We start from the raw sequence: 26,914 nt of genomic DNA on the forward strand, positions 1-26,914 counted from the left end.
TAACACTGGTTTCTCACTTTAGTCAGACTGGAAAGGCAAACCATTTCACCAGCTCCCAGTCTGACAGTTCCTCACTACCCTGACCCATTTTTGAAAGCACAGGGAGATAACTCAACTTGCTTTCAGAAATTTAGACCTGAAGAATTATGGTAATGGTGACATCCCAAAAGCTGGAAGATTAAAACATGAACAAGACTAACCAGATTCTTTATTAATGATTTACATGTATAATCATATAAGAAGAGCAAAAGCCCATTAATATCTGAACATTTTTTTACTCCAAAACTCAAGAGACAAAATTGGGAAGGAGGAGGCGTCAGGAAAAAAAACAGCAGCAAGCAAATAAACAGGGAAGAAAATTCAAAAGTGTTTTTTCATAATATTTCACTGCAAAAACAAATGTAGACAACCACTTCCACACACATTTTGGGTTTTTTTAAATATACATTATAGGAATCTGCCTTCTGACCTGGTCAGCTTCCTAGCTGGGACCCTCAAATCCTGGCAACAGCCATGGAAATCACTCCGCTGTCACCTTGTTCAGCACCCTATCCCACAAAGATGACTAACTGGGGAGCCACTTCTGGGCCCTGAAAATGATATTCCCTATCCAAAAATGGATCTTAGGAAGCATCTGTGTTCCCCATAAATAAGCCCCTACAGGCTAACTCATGAAGAACCAAGGATCTGAAACGCAAAGAAAACCAAATCAAAGTCCAAAACATGTAGAAACATCTCCTCACCTGCTAAAAGACCACTTACTTCCGTATTAGAACGGAATTCAGCCCATACATCATTGCAAGGTCTGGCTTGAGTCAGCAACCTGACCATAACCAAAGAAGAGTCTTTGCACAGTAGCATTTAACCAACATTTCTCTCACCTAAGCAAGGCATTTCTCCTGTACACTCCAAAGCCCCTGACTCAGGGCTTCATCTGGCTCTCCAGCATACGAAGGGGGGATCATTTGAGTTACTTGTTCCAGGCAACCACACAATTATTAGTGCAAAGAAGAATCCAGAAAATCCATCAAAACACACAGCAATTCATGCTCATTAATAAATTTTCTATCAAAAGCCACAGAAAATATTTCAGTGACACAGGACACGAGCAGACTACCAGCATGCCAGCTTCTCAGAGGACTCTCTTTCTCCTGGAGAGTTGATGATACAAGCAGAAATATCAAAATCTGCCTCACAACTTTCCCAAGTGTTGTGAGAGCATGCGTAAGCTGATGACGGGTATGCACATCGCAGATGCACACAATGCCACTCACTGCAGCTTAGAAATGAGATCTTATCTTTCCAGTGCTTGAATATGTCACTTGGAGGTAACTTCAGCAACTCTGCTGGGGCTTGTTAACACTGTCAAGAAAAAAATAAAGAGAAAGAGAAGTCAAGAAGGAAAGGAGTATATCAGAAGACAAACTGGCTTGTTCACAAGTAAAAATGGGAGTAATTCCTAAGTTAGTACCTATATCCAAAGCGAAGTAATGGTTCCTGTAATTCTTACGTAAATTAAGGAAAACTTAAACCTGCAGAACTGAGCAGAACACTTTGGTAGTACAAAGCCTACACCATCGGGGACAAGCCACTTCTTCCACACAGCTGTGCTGCCTGGGGCAAGCGCCACTTACCCTCAGGAGACAGGTCTGCATGGGACATAGGCTGGACCTTGGGGTGGCGTCACACAGGACTTTGTGCAAATAGATTTGTAGTGCAATTCATACCAGGTCTAGGGCTGGACACGCCACAACTTCTCAACGTCAACAGAGGACCCTATTCCCACCTTTCATGAACTCCAATCCAATCAAAAAATACATAGTTTTTTTCTAAAACAGCCTCAAGTCCAGGTTTTTCAGTCTTCGATTGACAGCATCCTTTAAACGGCTTCAGTCTCTGCAGAGGGCACAGGAGATGCTGCCAGCTCAGCAATCAGCTGGGAACCTGACACTGAACTATTAGCCAAACACTTGGTCTGTGTCCGCTGGATAGTTTCAGGATGGGGGGTGGTGGTGGACAGGGAACCGGCTTCCCTTTTCCATCACTCTGGGACTGTGGTAAGGTGCCTATCCCTGGGAATAGCATGGAGGAGAACTCTGACAAAGACTGGGGGCTTAGGTCCTATTTACAGTGCATATGCTCAATCTCATTGATACCGCTTACTCCAGTAGGCTTAACATACACTCTCACACATGCAGATCAATCCTTAAGGGTCCATTATTCTGCTGCTCCAAAAAGCACCTGAGCTCGTAACATAAGCATTTTTACAGCTCTCAGAAGAAATCTTTCTAAGTTCATCTACCTTGTGCAAGCCAACCTTGAAAGACTAAACCAGATGCTTAAAGAAGAAAATAAATCATAAATGAACATGTAAAAACTCATATCACAAGCTCAGGAACATAAAAATCAAAGTTTAATTATGAAAGAAACCTAGTCTAATGAACCTAATGTACAAATCAATACAATCCAACCCCCCTTTAATGCCTGGTTGAAGCCAAGGTTATCAGAAGTTATCATTTTTATGCCTTACTACAAATTATTCCACAAACTGTAAACAACATCTTCACATGCAAATGAACCATATATAAAGATGAATATAAATCAATGGAAACTATTTATGATTACACTGTGACAAGATAATTTTGTATCTTTTCACGGTTCTGCATTAAGTGGAGCATATTTGGTATCAAATATCTATGCTATTCACGGCCAGTGTACACCCACCTTTAAACCACCCAGGTCGTAAAACACAGAATGAGACCCACTTCTGTCACTTAAATACCAGCCATGAGGACCTTGGAGTATTTACTGAACTCCAGACAAACCCTGGCTGCAACCACCCCAGCGCAACTCCTCTCCCATGCAAACCTGCCTTGGCAACACTACTGCAGCCAAGCAGCAACATCCCCAGCTGGCAGTTAACACATTCGCTGAAGCTATACTTGCTTACACTGACCTTACCAGAGGAGAAGCCACAGATAACAATTTAACTGGAGGAGTTTAAGAGATGTGCGGCCTCAAGGAAAACACACATACATACACACACGGCTCCTGCTGGGGTAGGGGGCACAGAACACCACAGAACAGCACACCCCACTGCGCACAGCACCTCAAAACTAGACACGGTAAAAAATCCACCCTGGGAGCCTGTGCGGGTGTCACAGCGCAGGCAGGGAAGCACACACCGCGCTCTGCCCGCAGGAGCGGGGAAGCACACACCGCGCTCTGCCCGCAGGAGCGGGGAAGCACACACCGCGCTCTGCCCGCAGGAGCGGGGAAGCACACACCGCGCTCTGCCCGCAGGAGCGGGGAAGCACACACCGCGCTCTGCCCGCAGGAGCGGGGAATCACGTACTGAGCTCACGGCGACCTCCGCGTCCTTCACACCGCCCTTACTACTGCGGCCGCCGCGGTCACCCAGCGACGCGCACGCACTCACCTAGCGACGCGCACGCACTCCAGAACGTTCCATGCAGCCCCGCCCCTCCGGCACCTGTACCCGCCGCGCTGGAAAGTACCATCAGCTCCACTGGGGGGGGGAATTGATGGCAGAAAGTTGGCGGTTCTGAAATGCCCTCTCTATCGTTCACGCTGAAATACCCAGGCCGAGCCGGAGGGATTGAGCAGGGCGGTCATTTCAAGACATTTAGCGCAGCTGCTTCGCCAGAAGCAGTGACACTGTCTCTCCCGCCCTTGCCGCACAAGGGTTGGTTTCCGCCGCCTGCTCCCTGTCAGAGCGGAGCACTGCGGCGGGTTATGGCGGGCTTTGCCTGTGGTGGCCATTGCGTCAGGGAGGAGCTGGATCCCCTCAGGACGGGGAGGGCATGTGCCTCAAATGAGGACTCTGTTCTTCATGACAAAAACAGCAAAAACAATTAAAATAACGCAGTGCCCTTTCAAACAAACCATGCACTTAGGCATCGGAGCGATAAATCCTGGGGCTGCCCTGCTTCCCTCCCAGTCAGTGCAAAATGGGGGCGAGGGCAGCCCCGGCTGCTCCACCTGGACAACTGCTCCAGCTCAGAACACAACGGGTACTTCAAACACAACTTGTGCCCTACTCTTTGGTATTTAAACTTCCCTCCTAGTTCCCTTTCTAGTTTGACAGTCTGTTAGCAGCGCTCCCAGACTCACAGACACTGGAACAAAGCAAAGATTATGGTTTGGCCTGCGGTGCTGTCTGACGATACAAGGCTGTTAGCTGTCCCCAGAGCTCGCAGTTGCGTAATTATCTCCCATCTTTTCCTAGGATTTTGCCCTTGTGCTTCTGTTCTCAAGCTTACAGCTAAGAGCCTTTTCCTTCAGACCTCCCTCCTGCCTTTGCTGCTGAGAGGAATATACAGGGAATGACCTGTTGTTCCAAGAGGGGCAAAACTACTTTTATCATCCATAAGACTGGTTGTTTTTCTTCTGGTCCCCCTCGACTATCTCACAACCCCTTTTTGTTCCTCAGGGTAAGGACGGAGCATTGCCTGCTCTCTCCAGAACTTAATCTACTTTGCTGGAAGAAAGAAGCAGGAAGGGTAACAAACCCCAGCAGGGATTTCCCACAGGCAGAGTGTGAAGACTGATGTGTTTCACCCTAACACAAATCCAGCTCCAGCAGATTTATGATTAAACTCTAAAAATTGGCAATACTGGAAGGAATTAGTATCGTAGAAGATCTTCCAGTCAGAGGGGTTTTGGATTAGAAGGACAAGGAGCCTCACCGAGAGACAGATTCATCCCGGTTGCACATTGCTTTCTGCCCCTGTGAACTGAGAGTAATTTTGAGCGGGTAGTACCTGAGACATGAAGTACATCTGGTTTACCCTGGTGTAACATGAGACTGAGCTTTGAATTTTTATGAACACAGAGAAACAGCTGCAGAAGTTAAAACTCCCAGTAATCCCCCTCAGTAAAGTATTTGGCCCAAAAAGGAGTATATAAACTCACAGGCTTTGTGCATCATTTCTCATACGTGCTATTCAGGTCTGCTGCTTCTCAGCACACAGCGCAACAGCTCATTCAGCCATGCATGTAGCATTAGATTTAAAAGAAAGGTGACATTTACATCAACCCCACCTGATGCAGCAGGTGGCCCTTCAAAGCACCTGCAGTTTATTTGCCATTGAGATAACATAGGAGGTCCAAAATGACAAATCAGGGTAGCATCATAGCATGGAATCAATCTGAGAGAAAACCAGACCTTTTCTGCCATGAAAAGGTCCTTCACTGCCAGTGCTCACATTCCTGGTCACAGTCACACTGTTCATGGGCTGGCAGAGATTGGGAGGAGACATCCTCCACAGCAAGAACAAGTAGGATAACCTTCCCCACAGCTGTGGATGAACTGAGAGGATGATATAGGTTGTCAGAAGTACTCTCCTTAGTGTTATTAACTACTGCCAGTAAAGCAGTTGCCCCTTGGCTCAACAAAAAAAGTACATTTTGTAAAAGGGATCCTGGGCCTGGAAAAGCAGAAAATGTGTCTGATCTCATTTAGAAAGAGACAGCAGAGAACTCAATTTGTATCCTGCATCATGCTTTAAGATCCTGCATGATGAGAGCTGTTCTACTTTCAGGGTCCTATGCTGGCAATCCTTAATTACACTGAGCAACATTTCCTTGCTTGAGGAAAGCCATAGGGTTCTGCAGATCTGTTTGTGTGAAGTAGTATTCAGAGAGTTGCAGTGTGGCTTTGGTGCTAATTGCTTCTCCTGTTTCTTCCTATAACGTGAGAGCTCCTAAACGCTTTTCCAAAGAAGCCAGAGAGAACATTGCGTGTCTGCTGCTTTTTCATATAAGTGAAATGCATCACTGCCCTTTACAGTCATTATCAAAAGCTGTATTTAAGCCCTGAGTGTGGCACAGTCATTTTTACTGTTTAACATGTTTTGGGCTAGTTTCACTTTTGTCTAAGTATCTTGGTTTGTTGTGGGTTCTCCTTCCAAGATACATACTGTGCAGGAGAGACTTTTACTGAATACTTGGTTCAAGAAATTGGGTTTTAGATATTAGGAAAAATCAAAAGAGTAGCTCCAGGGGGCAAATTACCAGGTCAGAGCTCTGAAAAGTGTTACGTAGGCTTTCTGACACAAAAACCAGTCTGGGGCAGTTGGGAACAGGCATCATTTGGGCAATAGAGTTTGTGACTGAACATGATTGAAATCCACTTTAGAGCCCCTAGAGCAAGAAGATAAGTCAGATCTACCCCTTCAGAATTATTTCTTTCATATCTTTTATTAGCAATACTATGAAGCTCTAGTTAACAGTGTAGCAGCAGCAAAATATCTTAGTCACAGCTACAATTTGGGGAAACAAGCAGAAATTTAATTTGCTACCCAAACAGTCTGAAACTCTTGAGATGTTCTTCTTTTGTCAGCGTATTCCTGCCACCAGACAGGCTCTTAAAGCATGCCGTAAGGAGCTGGTTAGCAGTGCAGGGGTAGCTGTGCAACACGAGAATTCAGGATGGGAAATGAGACAAATTGCTTTCAACTTGGCACAGCAAGTTTCAGCAGGACTGTGAAGGACCGTTTTTCAAGTCACCCAGAAGGAGCTGGGTATCACACTCCTACTGAAAGACCACAAATATTTAAGCAATGAACTCCTCCTTTGCACTTTGGAGGAACAGAAAGGAACACTAAACAAATAGTGAACACCAGCCTGCTTTCAAAGTCATCGATGAGAGCTCCCAGTCCTGGCCAGGCATTTGAAAACATTCGAACCCGCAGACAAAAGCCTTTAAAGTCTCATCTGTGTAGTCAGAGAGAAAAAGCCGCTTGCTGTGCTCAGAGGGCATTCCTGATGGACACTTCTCCAGACGTGTTCCAGCTCTCTGTGAAGTTGTCTCTTGCAGGCTGTGCTGAAATGTTTCTGCAGTCATGAGAGCAGGCTGCAGGAAGTTAATCTTGTCATCACCTTGGTGACTCACCTTGCAGTTTCAGTTGTACAAATTATCCCTCACATCTCCTCTTCAGAAAAACAAACGGCTATGTTGAGTTGTTAGCACAGAATGGCTGCCACGTTCCAGCCTGGGCAGATGGATTACAGCAGTGAGTCATCAAATTGAATGTACAGGCACGATAGCTGCCATTTACCAAGAAGCCTAAGCTTTATTTATTGCTTTGGAGTTAAATATCTAAACCAGTTGTATTCTGTTAAAACCTCTCAACAGTGTATCTACTATGTGGGTACTGGTAGGTGTACACTGCAGGAGCTTCAAGTTTACAAGATACTGATTATTGAGCAAGAAGTAACTGCCACACAATATGCAACACCAGCATGGTTGGGAACAGGGGAAGAATCATTGTAGATACAAAACATTGAATTGATCTCAAAACAAACAGTGACAATGTTCAGGCCAAATGTGGGCAAATAAAAGTTTCATTCCTTTCATTTTAGCATCCTTAAAAACTGCTTCCTCGAGGACTCTGACCCATGAAGCAATCTGGGACAGAGATGACAACTTTTGTTGATGGTAGTTTTGTTTGTTGACAGACCAGAAACTCCGGGGGAAAAAAGCAATTCCTTTGAATCATATCCACACAAGCTCTCTTATTGTTTTCAACTGAGACATCCCTATAAATAAATAGATTTTTATGAATATTTATACAAATACCTCTGAGTATGTAATGTAAGCGGTGGTAGAGCTGAGATGCAAATTGTCTTCCATGATGAAGACCAGAGTATGTCCTATTGTAGTTTTAATATCTTCTTTATTCCCCTTCAGCACCCTTACCAGTTATTTATTCAGTTACGGTCACTGAACAGCCTAATGAGCAAGGACCTGAACACATCACATCAAAAGATATTGATGTAATAACCAGAGGATTTATGCAGAGGAGAAAAGAGACCGGCTGGCAAAATAAATAAGGAAATTAACTCTTTCCGTGTAAAATAACTGATTTTGGCATCAGAATTGAAAATCACAATGCGTCAGAGACCAAGAGAAACCTCTGTAATACAGGTCCTGCTTTCAGCTACATTACTCCCCTGTTCAACAGCCCCAGTTAGATGCCTTCCTATTGCTGAATATGTTGAGATTTGGTTTATGAAAATGTGATTCATCTTACCCAGCCCCTCCTATACCTACTTTAGAAAGTATTTCACCAGTGATTTCACATCTGCAATGCTATTTCAGATATTTCTTGTGCTGTGATAATAAATCCAAACCTACAACGCTCAAAGTCAGGAGGTTTTGACCGTGGATTTTCTTTGCCCAATACAGATGGCTATAACACATCACACCAAGAGCATCACCTGCACATAGTGCTCCTTTGTTAAACAAGGTGACCGCGGGGAGACACTCTGAGGTAGAGACTTTGGTCCTTTAGCCATCAAGGTTTCAGAAGTTACTTCATCAGATGCACCAAGCACGCCTGGAAGTGCCTTGTTCACAAGTTGTCTCATTCCTGGAGACGCCATTTGTCCATATGAAACATGAAAATTATCTAATGGATGTAAACCAAGTTACCATTGCAAAATCTGAGCAGAAACCACCCCCCTCTCTCTGCAGCCCTGGTAACTAGGTAAGGGAACAGGTGTACAAGTTAGGAATATTTTTAGGTTTGTTTTGAAGCCGGTGAGTAAGATCCCAAGCCCACGCAGACTCCCTGTTTAATTGGTAAATAAGGTGTTGTTATTACAGCCGCATTTGTGATTGTAACATACTTTGACCTTAAAACTCAATAAGATTTCAGTTTATCTAATCCCAAAAGACTCTCTGTGGGACATGCCAAGTCTTTCTCCCCCCTTCTCCCCTCTTTTTTTTTCTGTCAGGGAAACTTTAAGAATTTAATTCTATTTCATCAGAGCAAGATCTACCCTTATACTCTGAAGTTGCGTGGTTTCATTTCATCACAGATCTAAATCCTTGTAGCCCACAAACAGCTCCATCATCTCTCTATTTAGTTACAAATTATCTTCACTTAGACCAAAAATCTATCATGAATTGGATGAAGGCGATCTCATGGAACCATTTTGCTATTTTCTGTGCCCTCCCCTCAAGCAGTAAGGGTCTCCTCTTCATCTCTGCCAGAACCCTGAGTGAAACAAGATGTTTGAATTACTTTATCTAGCCCTGGTTCAGTGCTTTTACCAGCAGAGCAGCCAACTGATTTGGTGTAGAAGAAGGGGCACAATCAGATTCGTCACTGACTTTGTGGACCTTTTCTGAGGCCGATAATGCACAATGTCAAGTGGCTCTAGATCTGTCACTGCATCTAGGCAAGGTGGGCAGACATCTACTGAAAAACAAACAACAGCTCATGTGACTTAGCAGGCTCTTATTCTCCTGCAGGCGCTCACACCACTGATAGAAAAGGAGTCTTCAAGATCCTTCACACAACATCCTACCCAGGCTGCTGGACATACAATAAATATAAAGCAAGCAAAGAGAATTGGTCTATTTTATCAATGTGATGGTAGAAGATGTTTTCCTTGTTTGTAGCTGTATGAATAATTGACAGTTTAATCAACTTTTCATTCTAGATAAAGAAGTGTGATTGAAAGATGATAAGAGCATGCTCATGGCAGGGGGGTTGGACTAGATGACCTTTTAAGGTCCCTTCCAACCTAAACTGTTCTGATTCAGTGATTCTAAGAGCACTATGAGCCATCAAGCCTGAGACCTTCCTGCTGATACCGAACTTTTGCAGAGGGATGCTAAGGAAACTACTCACAGGAAGAAAACTGGACCCATCCTGTCATGCTCTGTCAATGGCACCATCTACTTCCTTAAACTCCAGAAAGCAAGTCTATCCTCTGCACTGGGCACAGGCTGCTTGCAACAGCAGCCACTGGCAGGAAGCACAGAGGAACCTTATCAACAAATTAGGTGCTGATTACATTCAGATGAACCTTCTCCAGACCTTCACTGTGCCCACATCAAGACCTAACAAGGTAAAATTCCACACTGCTTGTTTAACACCAAAGAGGTTTAATTTCCCATGTTACAGTTACACCTGCCCAAACATGCATTTGGAGATCTTAAAAAAAATGGAGGGGTGGGTGTGGAAAATTAACACTGAGATGGGACCAGAACAACCAAAAAGCCAAGGCAGATGTTAAGTTAGAGAAGAGTCTGGGCTAAGTTTATATGATTTGCTTATTTTTCCAGGTGATCACATCCCTCTAAGGCCGTCTTTCCAGATTTGCATCTGGAAGGGGCATCTTGAAAACAATACAAACAAAAGCAGAAAGAACAGGAGAAAAATGAATGATGCTAAAATCTGGATGAAATTTTGAAGCTGAGGACTGAGAGGGAAAACAGAACAAAGGATTAGGTCTGTTGTAAGAGAACACTAAGAAAAAGGTGGGACATGAAGGAGGTGTATGAGGAAGCAGGGAGGATCGGCTGTAGTTGAGTAGGACTTGAAAGCAGCAGGCACAGGGCAGGATCCTCAGCCTGTTTGCATTGGCATTGCTGCTTTGCCTCACCAGAGCGGTACAATTTACACCAGCTGATGATCTGGCCCCATAGCTGCGAGTTTGAGGATAGACCATATTCATCCCACAACTGTAAACCTTCCCCACCCTAGGAAAACAGGCAGTGTAATCTGGTTCCTGAGCTTGCTGGAGCCAAATGGAAAAGGTGCCAAACACCTGAAGATCCCATATGTGAGACTCTTTATTTGGGGGGGGGGGGGAGACAATAAAAACAATTTTACTGCCAAGTAAGTGTCCCTGATGCTTTCCTATAGAGAAACAATGACATCCAGTGGTGAGTTACATTAATCACGGGGGCTTTACATTAAGTCAATCTCAAGAAATCACAGTTCATACCTGTTCAATGGAAGGGATATGTTGCTGTATCCATTACCCACAGGCAGTGCTATTCCAGCCCTTGGAGACTTTAGGACTGTCCTTGCTGCTTGCTTTTCTGTTAAGCCAAGTGCCTCTGCGTTTTTCTGCCAGCTGCAGTTCTGAAGTCCAGCTTTAAGTGCTCAAAGTCTGACAGAGGCTTGATAGCTTCTAAGAGAAACATCTCCAGGTGATAGCAGTATTATCTTCCTGAGAGACTGAAGGCTTCTCAGCTGGGTAGGTGAAATAGTTTGCAGTGCCAGCAGAGCAACTTATTGCCTGGCACTGTCCTCCCCATGGCAGTGGGGACTGTCTATGCCCTGCCTCACCTGGGCACAGACTGACAAGGAGCTCCTGGCTAGAAGACAGAGGGAAAAGGTGGTTAAGGATACAGTATCTCAAAAAGCCTTAGGATGATCTGATACTTGCACAGCATTCTCCTCCCCTTCTCCATGACCCCTGAAGAGGTCAGTGCCCATCTGGAGCATGATGAACAGTCCCAGGCTGGAGACATCACAAAACTGCATGTTTATGCTGCTCTGTTTTGTCCCCATCCCCAGTGGAGGCAGATGACCTTTGATTTGCTGCTTTTATCCTGCTTTAGCTTGTCTCCCACTGCTACTTCAGGGACTAACACCTCAACCCCAGTCCATTCAGTTTGACGTGTGTTTTCAGCTCCTTTTTGGGTTTTTACTATATACTGTCATGTATGGTTTACATTTGAAATTTTAAAAATATACATTTCATTGATCATACATACCCTTTCTGTGATCTCAGTGCATGATGAGCTCTCTGAAGAGAACAGAAGGGGGACTTACTTAGATGAATTGAGAGGTGACACACTTAGCAGCAAGGTACTTTATGTTGGAGTAAACTGTCACACCATCACTACTCAGAGGGGTTGGGATGAAGAGCCACTCTCCAGAACTGGATTTCTTTCCTAAGTTTGTCCAGAATCCAATCTTTCTAAGCTTTATTTCTTTTCTACTATGTAGGCCTCTTACATAGCTTGATATATCTACCATGACAAGGTACAAGAAGAGGTAGTGGTGGTACAGCTGTTGTATTACTGGGAGGCACAGTGGAAGATGTCTAGAATTATTTGTGTGGAAGCGCTTGGGGTGAAAACACCTACCTGTAGACTTGTCAGAATGAGCTAGTTACTGAGTTCCTAACAGGATTTTGTCATACAGGTACTTTCAGAAATCCCATCAAGACTGCCCCAATTATTTCTGTCGAAGCCACACAAAAAACTTGTGCTGAATCAGATACTGAGGAAAAGCTAAAGTGCACCATCAGGATTGAAGCCCTGTTGAGTAAACTGCTTTAAAAGCACACAGTTAGGACTGATTCTCCCTCTAATTTATTTATAACCTTCACACTGAAGATGCTCAGAAGAGACGGGGAGGCATATAGAGGAGAGAAAACTTTGCTTAGGGGCGCACAGCAAAGCCTCAAATTCAACACCACTTTTTCTAATTGTGATGTTTATACCCATTGCTTGCCTACAGCCTTTGGAGATCAGGTCCATACTAAAATTTTTGTCCTGTTTCCTTTTTACTCACTGATCCTCATATTAATTTGAGGAGTGGATTAGTTTTCCTGGTATCTTTCTTAAACACCTCACTCACATACTCTCTGACCCTTTCTTCTTCCAAGCTAAACAATTCTCACTTTTGCACTCTATCCTCAGATGTAAACCCCACCCATCCTTCTAACCATCTCATGACATGCTTTTGGTGGACTTCCAAACCAAAGAGGTTTCCAAACTGAACCTCCAAAATGTTTGAGGTTTCCCCATCTCTGTACAGTACTTTCCAAAAGCACACTCCCATTGATTCTGGAGGCAGCCTTGAATCAAAACTAACCATAATGCAATCAGGAAAAAGTCTGGCTACTTTTAAATGAGGAAATATGCTCTTGGGAAGTACCGTGCACTGATGGACAAACCTCAAACACATTGGAGGTTCTGCTCGTAAACCTCTTTGATGTAGAAGTCTCACCCAATGGCAAAGAATTGATAATGGTGCATGCACAGAAGCATGCCAGCCATGACATGAGAGAGCTATTATCATGGTGGGCAGGCAACACAGTCCCCAGTACACACCCATGCTGCTGACTGGAGCAGTCCTAAGTTTTAGAAAAGTACATTTCATTACCAATAATAAATGAAAAAATAACCCAGAAGTATGCAATTCAAGCTAACAGTCACTCCTCCCCACCCCATAAACAGAAATTCCCGCTGCAGTTGCATTTAGTAGAGCCAGTTCTAACATTGCTCTCAAATCTGCAGCTGCAGAGCACCCCAGCCAAGCCAGGTTCACATGATAATGGAGCTTTAACTGCTCATTGTTCCACTAGACAGAGGAATCAAATTTGCTGGGATGCACCACCCTTTTTTTTTATTAGTCTAAACCAAAAGACTTAGACTCTGGAAGAGTGAATTTTGCTTCTGGTGCATGTCGCAAGTTCCCCCACAGGGACAATTACATCTACAGCACAAAGTCATTATAGTCTCAGCTTCAAGGCTGGCATTTAATTTCAAGCTGCAAAACCCCATACCTTCTACATCAAAGACCTGTCGTGTTAGGTAGGTGGTAACAAATGCTAGAGAAATGAACCCTGAAACCAAGGTAGAGTGAGAAAACAAAACAAAGTAGCAGGCACTCTATGGGTGTATGCCTGCTCATCCATCTGCCTCTGCTCCAAGTCTTGCAGGTGAGGCCAGAGGTGATTCTCATTCATGCAGAGGACATTTTCATTGCGCTAAGGAAAGTTAGTCTTCTCCAAGTCATGTATTTGTGTTGCACAGGACGCCAAACTCTGCTGACTGGTTTCCACCAGGCTCCTCGTGCTCGCTCTTTTCATCCCTGTCCCCAGACAGATACAGACCCAGCTACCTAAGAGGTTCAGTTCATCATCGAAGTACTGTTAAAAGGCTTTTATGTAAAAACAGAACTAACTCTTGTTTCTTACAAAGTCCAGGAAAACAAGGCGTTGATGTATCATAGTTACAGACTCTGCACTGTGCAATATCACTCTCTTTCAAAGAGAGTTGTGACAGGTCACAAGAGGGTTATGTATCTGCAGCCTCCGGAAAGGAGGGAAGAAAATTAATCCTGAACCTGTTAGAACAATTCCAAGCAAGTGTGAGCAACTGCTAGTATTGTGATGTCCAACTGAGTAATATCTTATTTCTAATTTTAACATCCAAGAGGAACTTTTTGTTTGGCCTGGCTTGCCCAGAGAGCCATTGGCAGTTGCCTATGGCTCAAACACGGCTATGTCAGGAATGCAGGTTGGCACCCTGTGTCTCCATGGGTTGTGTTGTTTCTCAGTAAACTCTCACTTCCTGTCTGCTCTGCTGTCGGCCTGTACGAGAGCCACTGAGCAGGACACTTGCAGGTCATGTGGCTCAGTTCCTGTGGACTGTAGGGTCTTCAAAACTTCTGGTTGTATATCTCTGGGTTTCCTACTCAGGTGAAACAGAAGTCACAACCAACCTCCCAAGTGTTAGCACTTCCATTTTTTATCTGCTGCCTTATGGAAAGCTGAGCAAATAGGCTGGAGAAAATAAGATGTGAACCAAAGCGAACCTTTCACTGTAAGGTCTGGAAAGATTCCATTAACTTATCAGTGCTATGTAACTTTAGATTGTCTTTTCATTCTTTTCTCTAGTGAGAGCAGCACCAGAACACTGCACTCACATTTGTAACTGCACATTACACTTTTTCCTTGGTTAGCTAAATACGGTAACTCAGTATCAGCAGTAGCCCTGAGCTCTTAGTTGCCTAAGACTGGGAGGACTGATGAGGAGAGGAGGTTATACCCTCTGTTTCAAACTTCTGAATGAAAAGGAAGCTTTCCAGAGGCAACAACCCCTTATCTGCCCCAATTAAAAAGTTCACAACACTTCTACGAGAGAACTCAGATAAGCCTCACTTGACCCAACCACTTGATCCATTCAGGTTTAGGCAAGATAACCCCAAAGTACATTAGTGAGATGAGACTGAATCAGCCTTAAAGTTAGAGATGCAAAAGACCTCATTTTTCATTTCCTCGCCCTTCTTCACATTCAAGTTGTTTAGTCTGGTATTTCCTATTACTTTCATGAATTTACTTTAAATAAAATGAAAGGCTGGCTTAGCTGTTACGAGTCTTGCACAGTCCTCTCTTGCTGGTTGACCTAAAATTTTCCTTCCTCTTTCCCTTGAGATCCCATCTCATGTGTTTCATTGTGTGATTCCTCTTCCCACTTAGAGCTTTCATGTATTTAAACTCCTTGTCCCTTCCTTGTGCCATCACTTAGTCAAAGTCCCAATACTTGCTTCACTTTTAATTATTTCCCCCCAATTTTTTGTCTCCCTCACCTGATTATTTTCATGGCTACTTCATCCCCACCAACTCACTGATACATTGCATCCAATTGGGACACACACAACTGAACACAGCATCCCAAATCCCATGATGCTAGTAACGTCACAGCAAAAGGCATAAGTATCTATTTAATATCTGATACGCTGTCTCCCTATAACTCACAGGTCATGTCCAATAATACTGCTTCCCAAATCCCTCTGTCTGATTAAGTACTTGCAGTTTCCTTTAGACATATTAGCTACATTTTTCTAACCTGAATCATGTTTGTTTTCTTCTTATTATAGCACTAATCTCTTGAGGCTTCTTTTGTGCAAGTGGATGGAAAGATCTTTTTCCCCTTATTATTGCACAAGAGGGTTTTATGTCTCTGGATGTGTCATAATAAAATGGTTTTGGTAGCAGCAAACCCAATTCCTGTTGTTATTAAACCATAACACACTTCAGGACAACTTAGTCATTGTGGAATAATACTGTCTTGTGAGCACCACATATACCTTGCAGGAAGTGCTGAAGTAAGAGGGTATGGGCTGGAGATAGACAAAGAGGAAGGATTTACAGGCTGAGTAAGAAATTAAATTCAGCTACTCATACTGAATTAGTTAAAAAGAGAAAGGAAAATAAATAAACCCAAGAAACCTCTAGTCACTAACAGCTAAATTTTTCTGTTACTCAAGTAATGTTGCAGTGACCCCCTTCATATAGGTGAAGGACAGCAAAAAGCAGGGTAGGAAATTTTGATTTTTAATCATATAAATTTTTTAATGAAAATAATATAATCCAAACTTTGCCTCATTGAGGGCATAATATATGTCCTACAGCAACTATTGTCTATTTGATGACAAATATGTATATATATATATATATGTATTTATGTATGTATACTGCTAGAGTTCTGTAGTGGCTGGTCTACTGTATGTCTACACCCAGACGTGCCAAACAACCTTCTTTGACCCAGACAATCAAACTTCAGGTTTGGTTAGACTGTAAACTTGTCAGCAAGAAGACCAAATTGACAGCCTGACAGTACAGGAGAGCTCCCCACAAGGTATTTAGGGGACTGGAAGGTTTTGTGGCTCGAGTCTCTTGCAAATCCAGTATCATGTGACAAAGCTGAAAGATGAAGTATGGCAGAATAAAAATGCATGTGTGAAGAAGCATTTTGGTGGTGGGTTAGCCCAGATGCATTACATCTCTTCCATTCAAGAGGCCTGGTCAGATCACACAACACAACTGAAGCAGCTGGCAATGTCCTGTTTCATACCACTTGCTACCTACGAATTTACATTGTCTTGTGGCAGCTGGATGTATTTATACACAGAACCTAGTTTAAAGAGTCTTATTTTGGGAAGTACAGGCTGGATCGAAGGGCTGTGGCCAGTGATATGAGGTTCAACAAGGCAAAGCGCTGGGTCCCGCACTTGAGCCACAACAACCCCACGCAAGACTAAAGGGAGAGTGGCTGGAAAGCTGCTCAGTGGAAAAGGTGCTGATTGATGGAGCTGAACATGAGCAGGTTGTGCCTGGGCAGCCAAGAAGGCCAGTAACTTCCTGGCCTGTATCAGCACTAGTGCAGCCAGCAGGACCCGGGTAGTGATCATCCCCCTGTATTGGGCACTGGTGAGGCCGCAGCTCAAATCCTGTTCAGTTCTGGGCCCCTCACTACAAGAGTGACATTGAGATACTGGTCGAGAAGAGGACAACAAACTGGTGAAGGGAGCACAAGTCTGATGAGGAACAGCTGAGGGATGTGGGGGAGGGGGGTTAATCTGGAGAAGAGAAGGCTCAGGGGGGACCTTATCTCTCCCTACAACTGCCTGACAGGAGGATGGAGCCAGGAGGGGGCTGGTCTCTGCTTCCAAGGAACAAAGGATGGGACAAGAGGAAACAGCCTCGAGCTGCACCAGGGGAGGTTTAGATGGAGCTGAGGAGCAATTCCTTTCAGAAAAATACCCTTGAAGGTCACTTCAAAGGAATAATAATAACCTGTGTCATAGGAGATGGCAATGCACTTCAGCTTTGCCGTGCAGCTGAGAGAACATCGCCCTTCAGAGTCATTCTGCTTCCTTGCACTGCACTTCAGGAATGCTCCACCATTCACACTGCTCTGGGCAAAGAGTAACTTAGGTGATAGTTGGAGAGGGGGAGAGCTGGCACAGTGAGTGAGGGGAGCTCAGGGGTGCACTGCCGGCTACCACTGTCAGCCTAGCAGAATCTAGGCTAGTCCCCACAACCTGAACAGCTGAAAGGTGTGGAAGTGGCAGTGAAGGAGGAGCAGGGGAGAGAAGCAAGTACAAGTGAGAGTGGGAGAAATTAACTGGTCCTGGAGAAGCAAAGTGGATCAGGAGCAAACGCTTTAGTCAACAGAGGGAGGAAATGAAGAAGAAAGAGACAAAAATCCTCACTTAACAGTTTATAGCAACTAGTCCTAGGAGAATTCTGAGTTTGCATCCCTTGGAAACGAAGCCATCAATAATGCAACCCTGGAAAAGGATCCCCACTCCAAGTCTTGAACAGTATGGATCCAGGAAATATTAAATCCATCTGCTGTGGAGAAAATGTTTTATCAACAACAAAAAACCCATTTGATTTATTCTCTAGACACTGGGCCCAGACTCAGTCACTAAGCTGTGCTATCTAATGTGGTTAGACAACTTCTAGGGAACTAACCTCTTGTTGCCATTACTCACAGTATTTGCTTTTCCCCTATTGCCTTACTCATCTGATTCCTCCTTTCTTATTATGACTGGTTGAGTTGATAGGTCATAATTTATACTACAGGCTGAGGCTTTCATGCCTTTGTCAGTAACCTGAGCCAGGGAAGTGAGTTATTCCTGCCTTTGCCTTGTTTCTCCGTCTCATTCCTTCTCCATTTGGGAGTTTACCTAGACCTAGAACATACAAACTCTGTAGCACTACCCATCAGGAGAGAGGCTCATTAGCTTTCCCTCCAGTTATAGTTACAGTATATGTCTTTGGATTAGTTTCATGCTGGATACCAAGTATTTAATAGATCCCTCCATTGATACAGCACCCTTAGTCCCAAAGTGCTTCCCAAACCATAGATTTATCCGTTTCAGCTATCCTAACTCACATTATAAAACAGGCATCACTGGGGAAGAGCAGGCACACAGTAAGCACTTCTCCTGCAAAGCTGATGAGTAGTGGGCTTTTTCTTAGGCATTGTGGCCAGGTCACCTCCAGCCACTTCAAAAAACATCTCACCTACCTTTGATGCTAGTTCCAGATCAGTTAACTGGCTCCTCCTGTGTCGACAAAAGCCAGAGCATAGTTTACACTCATTTTACACTGTAGCCCACCCATGTTACACAGAGAACACAGACTAAGGAACCTCATTGCTTTCCCTCAGTGATCATGAGCATGCAGCAGTACAGAAGGGTTCTTCCCCACCTCTGGGGGCAAAGGACACACAGACCAGCACTGTTTACTGTGAGCAGAAAGCCCATGAGAGCCCCTTACGTTGTGCAGCATGACACACCCAGGCACATGGACTGGGGCTCCACTCCAGGCTGCAGCTGTGCTGAGTCCCTCAGTGTAAAATGCTCCTCTGTAAAATACCATTAACTTCAGCTAATTCTACTGTGATCAAAAAACATCAAGAATGGGTGGAGACAGGCTCCTGCTCTGCCAGAAATGGCTGCCCTCTTCAGATCCCCACATCCATTCCGAAGTGTGTGAAGGTGTCCAGACCACTTACTGGTAGGCAAAAGGCAAAGGTTTCACCTCCCTCTCCTCCCCTCCCCTCCCATCTCAAAAGAACCTTGCATTTTCATAGAATCCCAGCCTGGTTTGTGTTGGAAGGGACCTTGAAGCTCATCCAGTTCCAACCCCTGCCACGGGCAGGGACACCTTCCCCTAGAGCAGCTTGCTCCAAGCCCCTGTGTCCAACCTGGCCTTGAACACTGCCAGGGATGGGGCAGCCACAGCTTCTCTGGGCACCCTGTGCCAGCGCCTCTGCACCCTCACAGGGAAGAGCTTCTGCCTAAGAGCTCATCTCACTCTCAAAAGAACTTCCCTCAACAGAGGAAGCAGGCCCTACCTCAGGTGAATATTTTCTTATGAGAATTTAACATTCTCTACATCTTCTGCCACCAAGAATTCAGCACGTTCATCACCTGCAGCAGCATAAGTCAGATCTGGCTGGTTCTTGCCTAGATGACATCAAAAGAAAAATGCAAGTGTTCACTTAGGTAACAGAAATGGATAACCAGGTGGCCATTTGAGACACAGTAAATTTCTTCCCAGGCAAGCTGAGCTCACCTGCCAATTTTTCAATAACTAGAGTCTTCAAACACACAAAAAAGCCAAAACACCATCCCAGGTATGAGAGGGCCGGAACTAGCCCCAGCAATACAAGCAAATACAGAGCTGGCCCATTAAAATACACTTTACCTGCTGCACAAATGCCCTCATGATGTGTTGAACTGAAGCAGCAATTCCTGATGTGCTGCTTGACAGCCGCCATGGCCTTGCCAAGGGTGGTTCCTGTGCGGTGCTGAGTGAAGTGATTATTGTATCTGCAGTCAGCTAGACACTGCAGTGGGGAAACCTGGGAGATGAAAGGCAACATATAAATATACAATATTATTACTGCTATTACTATTATTTCACTGGCCTTTTGCCTCGCTTTCTGGTTGAGCAAGAGAATATGAGTATTCCTGAACGTCCCCAACCCTGCATTTAGTCAAGCCTCGTCTTTAGCACTGTAGACCTTCAGATATAATTTTTTCCCATCAGCTTAGTCCACAGAGCCACAGACCATGTTTCTTTACTTGGTATTAACTTCAAAGTCTTTTTGCCTTTAAAATACAACTCAACGTTATTTGTTAAACGACTGTTTTGAACTTGGATCCAATATTTTTAGTAAAAAAAAAGAAAAAAAAAAGGTTTGTTTTGTTTTTGAACTGGAAGGAATCCAAACTATCCACGGCTTTTATAACACAGCTTCCTTATGAGTCAGGACATTTATTGCCAGAAAAATATTATTGTAACTTTATTAGTGCAATATAGCAGTGACATCTAGTGGCTTTCATCAGCGTCATGATGAGCGAGGGAGAGGCACAACTGGCAGCACTTACGGGAACAGGTCCATGTCGGGGTTATTTTGCCATTGTTGAGAGTCAGTGAAGTTGGATGAGCTCTTCCATGGAGTTTACCAAAATTAGAAAGTTCTAATAGTAATGAAAATAAATGCTAAGATAGGCAATTCTAATTGTATAACAGTCAGGGGTGATTTCTTTAGCTCACATGTATAACAAGGTAAAATTCCTGGCTTCCTTCATCCCAGCTGAATTTTGTTCGCACTAGGGAGCTCCTGCACCATGAGCTAAAGAAACAGTGTTCTCAAATCTCTAAATCGGTGTTCAGTCTGATTTAGAGCAGTTTACAGACTGTGTAGCCTAAATCCCATGGGCACTGCTTCTGAAAGAAGCAGGAGTTGTGCCATAGTTTTCCATAGAGCCTGATCATGTCTTCAACATTATTTTTGTTCAAAGCTGAAGATCGCTCTCAGGCTTTCAGCCAGGACGTGTTTGCGTCCTTGCAATGCTTCATTTTACACTCGGGAATATCAGAAAAGGCCAAGATTGGCCTTTCAGTAACAGGATTAAGGTAGTGCAATCACCAAACTGGCAGAGGCAGGCAATGCTCACGGGGCTCCTGAAGTAAAACTGACACCAAAGCTTGGTCAATGTAACACTTCTAGTGCTGGCATGAATGTTCCTCACCAGTTTTGTAGCTGAAAATGTTTTTAACTGTAGAATAGCATTACTATTACAACCAGCTTGTGGGTTCTTGTTCTTCCTCTGTGCTTCTTCCTCTGTTTAGCTGGGCACAAAAATTGCCAGATGTTCTTCGAAGACAAAGTCAGTTCTGCTTGTCTGACAGTGCTCCCCTGGCCTTGGAGCTTCAGGCTATTAAGCATCACCATGATTTTAAATTCTGCCACAGATCTGATACTTCTTTCTGTCACTTTGGCTCTGAAGTTCTTCATTACTTGGTCAAACTTTCCACATAGAAGGCCCATTTAACAAAATAAGGCTGTAACTGAGAAAAAGCTATTAATAATTTTGTTTAGTGGTGCACACTCTAGCTGAATACTGAAAAAGAGACAAAATATTGGAAAACTTACTTTGTATAAGCATATTAGCCTGTGTTGGCTGACCGTGCCTTAGATAAACCGTAGCTTTACTCTATAAGGACAGAGATCTTACATGGGCTTTGCTGAGGAAGCCTGCCTTCTGCAACTGCTGGGTTCTGGCCGTGCAGGTGTGTGCTTGGGCATGTGTGTATATCTTCATGTGTTTTATTATGAAAGGTTTACTTTTCCATGTGCAGCAGTGACAGCACCCCAGAGGAAGTCATAGCTGGAAGTATCTAATATAATATTTGCACTGCGTCGGCAGTTTGTGTCCATGTGCCAGCGTTGTTGCTCTGCTTTCCCTCCTCAGGATTATTAGGGGGCTTGTAACATTAAATATAATGACTGCCTTTGAAGTTCAGACTTAACCTGAGACAGTTTTTCCATGTTGGCAGTTCAGCTGCAGCCTTCTTCCATGGATGGCAGGCCAAGGAAACAAGCGGTCAGCTCCACATCTGCCCCAAGCTCTGCAGAGTCAATCTTGATGAAGCTCCCACCCAGCCGTCACTTGGCCCCACATCCATCCATCCATCATGCTGCAGGATGAGGGCAGACCTAGGGGTGTCCTCCAGGGCTCCCCAAGCAAAGCCCCCTTCAGGCAATGCTGCCTCATGGCTATGGCTGAGGTTGTCTCCAGGATCTGGAGAGCTGCTGCCCACAGGCAGCATTCCCATCATCCCGGAAAGTGGTGAGTCAGAGCAGCGGCTTGAGGGAGACTTCAAATACTCCAGCAGGTCTGGCAGAAATATTTATCCACCTGCATTTTCAAATATGCTCTACTTTCTCACTTTATAAATACATGGGATGCAGCTGAACACTTGGCCTAGCAGAGCCAAGCGTGCCCCTTTTTATTTGATGAACCAGCTGTTTTTCTGGCCTGCTCATATAAACATATTTGTGTGTGTTGATTTTGCAGTTCATTGGGAAAAAGAAACAGACAGGTTGTATTTGCATTTTTGTTATGCATACAACTACCACATAGAAAAGTCCATTTACTTGTTTACTTTGCGTGAAGGGAAGCAGCACATAAAACACTCAGAGAAGACACGGGAGGTTGGCTGCTAATGCTTTTGCAACCAAGCAGATGCAGAATCAGTCCAAACAGGTGAGATATTGCAGTGGGTCTGTTTACAGATCACCGTGGGCTGCAATATCAAGTGATTGGAGTCCACCAGTGAGACAACTGAGGTATCCTGGACAGCAAGCTCCTGCTCACATATTCACTGCTTTGGTTTTGGCTTCCACAACTGTGTTTCCGTGTGCAAACTGGCAGTGGCAAGATTCAGACCAAGCTTTCCAAACATCTGATCTAACCCCCTGTGGCACTAAAATGCCCCACCAGCTGGCCAGTTCATTATGTCTTTCTACAGAGCAGATAAGTCAAAACCTTACCTGCTTATCTCCAGCATTTCACATAGGTGACCAACAGACACAGGCTTGTGCTCCTCCCTGCATGGAGGCTTGTCAGGAGCTAATGGAATATGACAGTCTCAACCAGCTCATAAAATTATAACGGGATGTCAAGGAATTTATTGCCAAGTCTAAAAAAGAAAAACATTTCAATATCCTATTATGGCCTCTCTCCAGCCCTGTAACCTGCTGAGAACTAGGCTTTAAAATGCTGTACTAGCCAATCCCTCTGAACTTTGACTTCTATTTGGCGGCATTGTTTTTTATTCAGCTATAAATAAGCTGAATTATGGGCCTTTCAAGGTGGATGTGCATCTGGAACGTTACATGGAAAATCTCAGGTTAATGCTCTGACAGTTTGTCTAGGCAGTAAAAGGTAATTGCATGCAACACGACAAAAGTTGTGCAATCCCCAAAATAAGGAACTTTGCTTAATACAAATCATTGGAATTAGACAAGGGATAGAATATATTCCTTGGAGGTGCCAGATTTCATCTTGCCAATTTTATTCTTTATACTTACCCAGAGAATACATTTATAATTTCATATTTTGCTCTATTTCTGGTTGTCTTTGGGGCCAGACTGGAGAAACTAAAGCACTGCAAAATGGTTTATCCTGGTAAACATTCACATTTCACTAGCTGCTTTAAATAGTCACGGTATGTTTCCACAGGTATCTGCCCTTTCCGTTTCAGCAGCAATGCCACTGAACTCCTTACTTCAGGCAACAAATGAATTTTTAAAAGAACTTTTTTGTGTGTGTGATTTTCTGATACCATTTCACAGCCAAGCCAAAAGGGAGAAAGCAAGTTAACAAAGAAAGCCCATTTCCCAAAAGAAGGACTTACGTTCTTGAGGACATGAGAGCTAACAATGGCAATGGATATGCAGAAGCCAACATGATAACACACTGGAGCAGTACTAGACAAAAAGATACCAGTAAGCTATGAAATTCTAGTTCATTTTGAAGAAAAACTCTAAGACTTTCTGCTTCCTTTGGAATTCTGCATTTCCCTGTAAAAGTTTGAAGGCAGCTTTATTTGAAAGCTCCCAAAGAGGCGTGCTGCAGGGACAGGACGCTTGGGTGTGTTATCTGCACTCACATGCTCTTTACAAGTGAGTGAGTGCCTTCACTGGTGAGGACAGATGTGCCTGGCCTGCCATAACACCAGCCACTCCTTTCAAGTGCAATAAGGAAACATGGACCCCCTTCATTCCCTTTGTCAGCCAAATGACCCCACTTGGATTGGCACCAAAAACAAGCTAAGAGAACAACCTACTTCATCGACAGCCGAGCCAGGTGGCTGGATACATGGGAGAGAAATCATTTCCAAGTGGCGTGCCAAGCTCATGTTCTCTGCAGTGGGGCCCCATTTTGTGCTGCAGAAGAGTTAGGACTCTGAATCGCAGTGTCATGGGATGCTTTGGGCAGAGAATCAACTGATGTTGGCTGGAGATGCTGAGAGACAGTGCTGATCTTGCTGTAGCTCTCAAAATAGATCTGCACCTGCTATTAGCGTCAGCTTTGCCATCCAAATCCTGTCCAAGGGTGTAAATAACTTATGAGATTTTGAAAATAGACTCCACTCTTCCTCCCTATCAAGGAAAAAACCCAGACAAGTAGTCCAAATCTTCCTGATCATTCAAAAGTCAAGACAGAGCATTACAAATGTTAGAAAGAAGAAAGCTTAAAACCAACCCCCATGCAATAACAGCTGTGCAATGACAGTGTGCAACAAACCAACCTAGTTTACAAAAGTGGTCAAAGGTCCGGGTATAAACTGAATGTACCAGGGCAATTAGATGAACTTGCATGTGCCAGCATCTCTGCTCCTTTTCTTACTCTCTTTGCCTTGCATATGGGTTCCCGGCTTGCCAAAGCACTGGCTGTCTCCTTCTGTCTTCTCTTTTGTAGTTGCTGCCCAGGATCAGAGGTCTTTTTTCTGTGAATGAAAGTACAAGAAGGTAATAGAAGATACCATGAGTGAAAATGTCAAAAACAACTTACCATTTGAAACATTCTGATGTTGCAGTATGATCTGAGTTGCTTGCAATGCAATACCTTGGCTTGCGAAATAGTTTAACAGTGCCTCTACAGTAATCTTCAACCACTGTGGTTTCCAAAATCATGTGGCATTTTTCAATATCTTTGCCTATGAGTTTAAAAAGAAGACAAACTCCCCCATCTCCTCCAGGAGGCAGGGAATCTTTATTCCTAGGCAAAGCTGGAGGGTGTGCATTGGAACAGGTTCAGTTCTTTTTTGAAGGTGCTTACCAGCTATTTACAACCATAGGTTCTGTGATGCTGCTAAGAAGGACTAGGTAATGAACAGTTATACACATAGGTAATACAACCTGATTATACAGGGAATATAAATCCAAAGAGAGCAAAAGCAACTTCAGCTGTATATGCCTACCAGTTTTACCCAACCTATGGGCTTGAGGCCACTGCACCCATGCTTTAAATCAGTAGTTTTCATATTGTATGCACAAGTAACATTTGTGTTCAAAGTAGTCCCTACCTAGTGCCCAAATCTTCCTGTTTGACAAGCCCCTCTGCTCACTCAAACTGAGCCAAGGCAGAGCAGGCACCAGCCTGTATGTGACTGGGACAAGCAGGAGAGTCCTCATGCTGTCAGCCCGTATAACACCACATACACTTCCAAACCAGCGTGGTCCTGCTGCCACTGGGGATTTTATTATTGGGAATGAGGCTGGATTTGTGCTGACCCCTCCTCAAAGATGGAGAACTAAAGCCCACTGGTTTGGCACAGGTGACCTTGAACTTCTCAGAACAAGCTGAAATGAAACTTGCCTTAGCACCCTGTCCTCATTGACCTTGAACTCTGACGGCCTCCTTGTTCACATGGATGCTGATGCTCTTCTCCCACCGCAGCGCAGCACTGGCTGGGCAAAAAGGACACATGTCCAGGCCATAAGGTTCCTGCACAAAATAATGTTGATTTTTCCTTAAGGAGGAATATCATCTGGATGCCTGTTGTATCACTGCAGTAACTGAGAAGGAGCATGGCCCAGCATATTTGGGGTTTGTCACATGGGACAAGTTAAAACCTCAGCAATGGGCTCAAGAATTGCCAAAATGTCACAGAGGTAGTGGAAGAAGTGAAAGTCTCGCCAGCCCTCACATGAATGTGCGTTGGCTCTAGCAGTCACACTGGAAGTCTTCATGTGGCAACTCGAATTTCCTCATTTCACTCCTCTTGTTTCAGTTATCCGGACACGGAGTGAAAAAGCAAAACAACACACAAGCACCCAACGTACATGATTAATCACTCACGCTGCAGAGCTCACAGTAAATAGCCAAAGGCTGGTCACGGCAAATAACTCACTGACACTCTGCAAGCTGCAATCCATTTGCAAGCAGGGTTCAGCCAGTTCTGACTAAGAGACTCTCAAAAATGGGGATTTGCAGGAAACTCATCAACACAAAAAATATGGAATTTGTTACTGGCATCTTTACCAGTTCTATTATTTGCTTAATATGGCCAAACATGGTGCGGATGGAGCACAAGGTGCAAGCAAACCGCAATATGCTCACCAGAAAACCAGCTGGGTACAAGGGGTTCACGCTCCCTGGAAGGACGCTTGGCTTTGTCACCATGCAGGGCTCAGACCTCTCAGCAACCACAGCTGGGGCACAACTTCTGAAAGCTTTGCTGAAGTTCAGCCCCATACACAGCTCAGGTTTTCTAAAGCATGTGTTACCAGACATACAGAGCCCCTTTGAACCCCCCGCAGCCAACTGGGTCCCTACATGAGGGCTCAGCTCTGATGGAACTAACCATTCAAAGCTAATAACCTGGCTTCAGGCTTGCTATTGTCTCACAGTGCTCATCAGACACAGGAGAAAATGAGACCCTGGGGGCAAAAGATCTTATCTATGATATCAATAGAAACACACTGCTCTGCAAGCTTGCTTTCTAAGTGGGCTTCCCTCCCACTATACCCCAAATGGCACATAGCCTGAAACACAGATGGATCAGCACCAGCACATATACAGCTGTAAATAGATCATATATAATGGTGTTTCATTTTGTATTCCCAGCTTGCCAGCAGATATTAGGCCATGTGTCTGGTCGTGAGAGAGAGAACTTAAGCCCTGAAATAATAGCTACGAAGTTTTCCTTTGTATGTGGCTGTGGAATAAGGGCCCCTAAGCAAGAT

General features: G+C 44.2%; 1 long non-coding RNA gene across 3 annotated transcripts; it reads right to left on the minus strand.

Annotated features, from left to right (window-relative positions):
- Positions 1-328: 328 nt before the first annotated feature.
- Positions 329-26,252, minus strand: LOC134169029 (uncharacterized). Of its 3 annotated transcripts, none has more exons than XR_009966733.1 (6): positions 25,568-26,252; positions 24,010-24,672; positions 22,712-22,860; positions 19,573-19,729; positions 18,389-18,425; positions 329-1,362 (listed from the first exon to the last, which is right to left on the minus strand). It is a non-coding gene; the product is annotated as an uncharacterized LOC134169029 (long non-coding RNA). The 3 variants fall into 3 exon arrangements; XR_009966735.1 differs by lacking the exon at positions 25,568-26,252 and adding an exon at positions 24,792-25,154; XR_009966734.1 differs by lacking the exon at positions 329-1,362 and adding an exon at positions 6,142-7,016.
- Between the last annotated feature and the right edge of the window lie 662 nt (positions 26,253-26,914).

This window comes from Pezoporus occidentalis, unplaced genomic scaffold, assembly GCF_034315485.1.
Source record: "Pezoporus occidentalis ecotype Australia unplaced genomic scaffold, CSIRO_AGI_Poc_V1 ctg33, whole genome shotgun sequence".
In the NCBI taxonomy this organism is placed as follows: domain Eukaryota; kingdom Metazoa; phylum Chordata; class Aves; order Psittaciformes; family Psittacidae; genus Pezoporus; species Pezoporus occidentalis.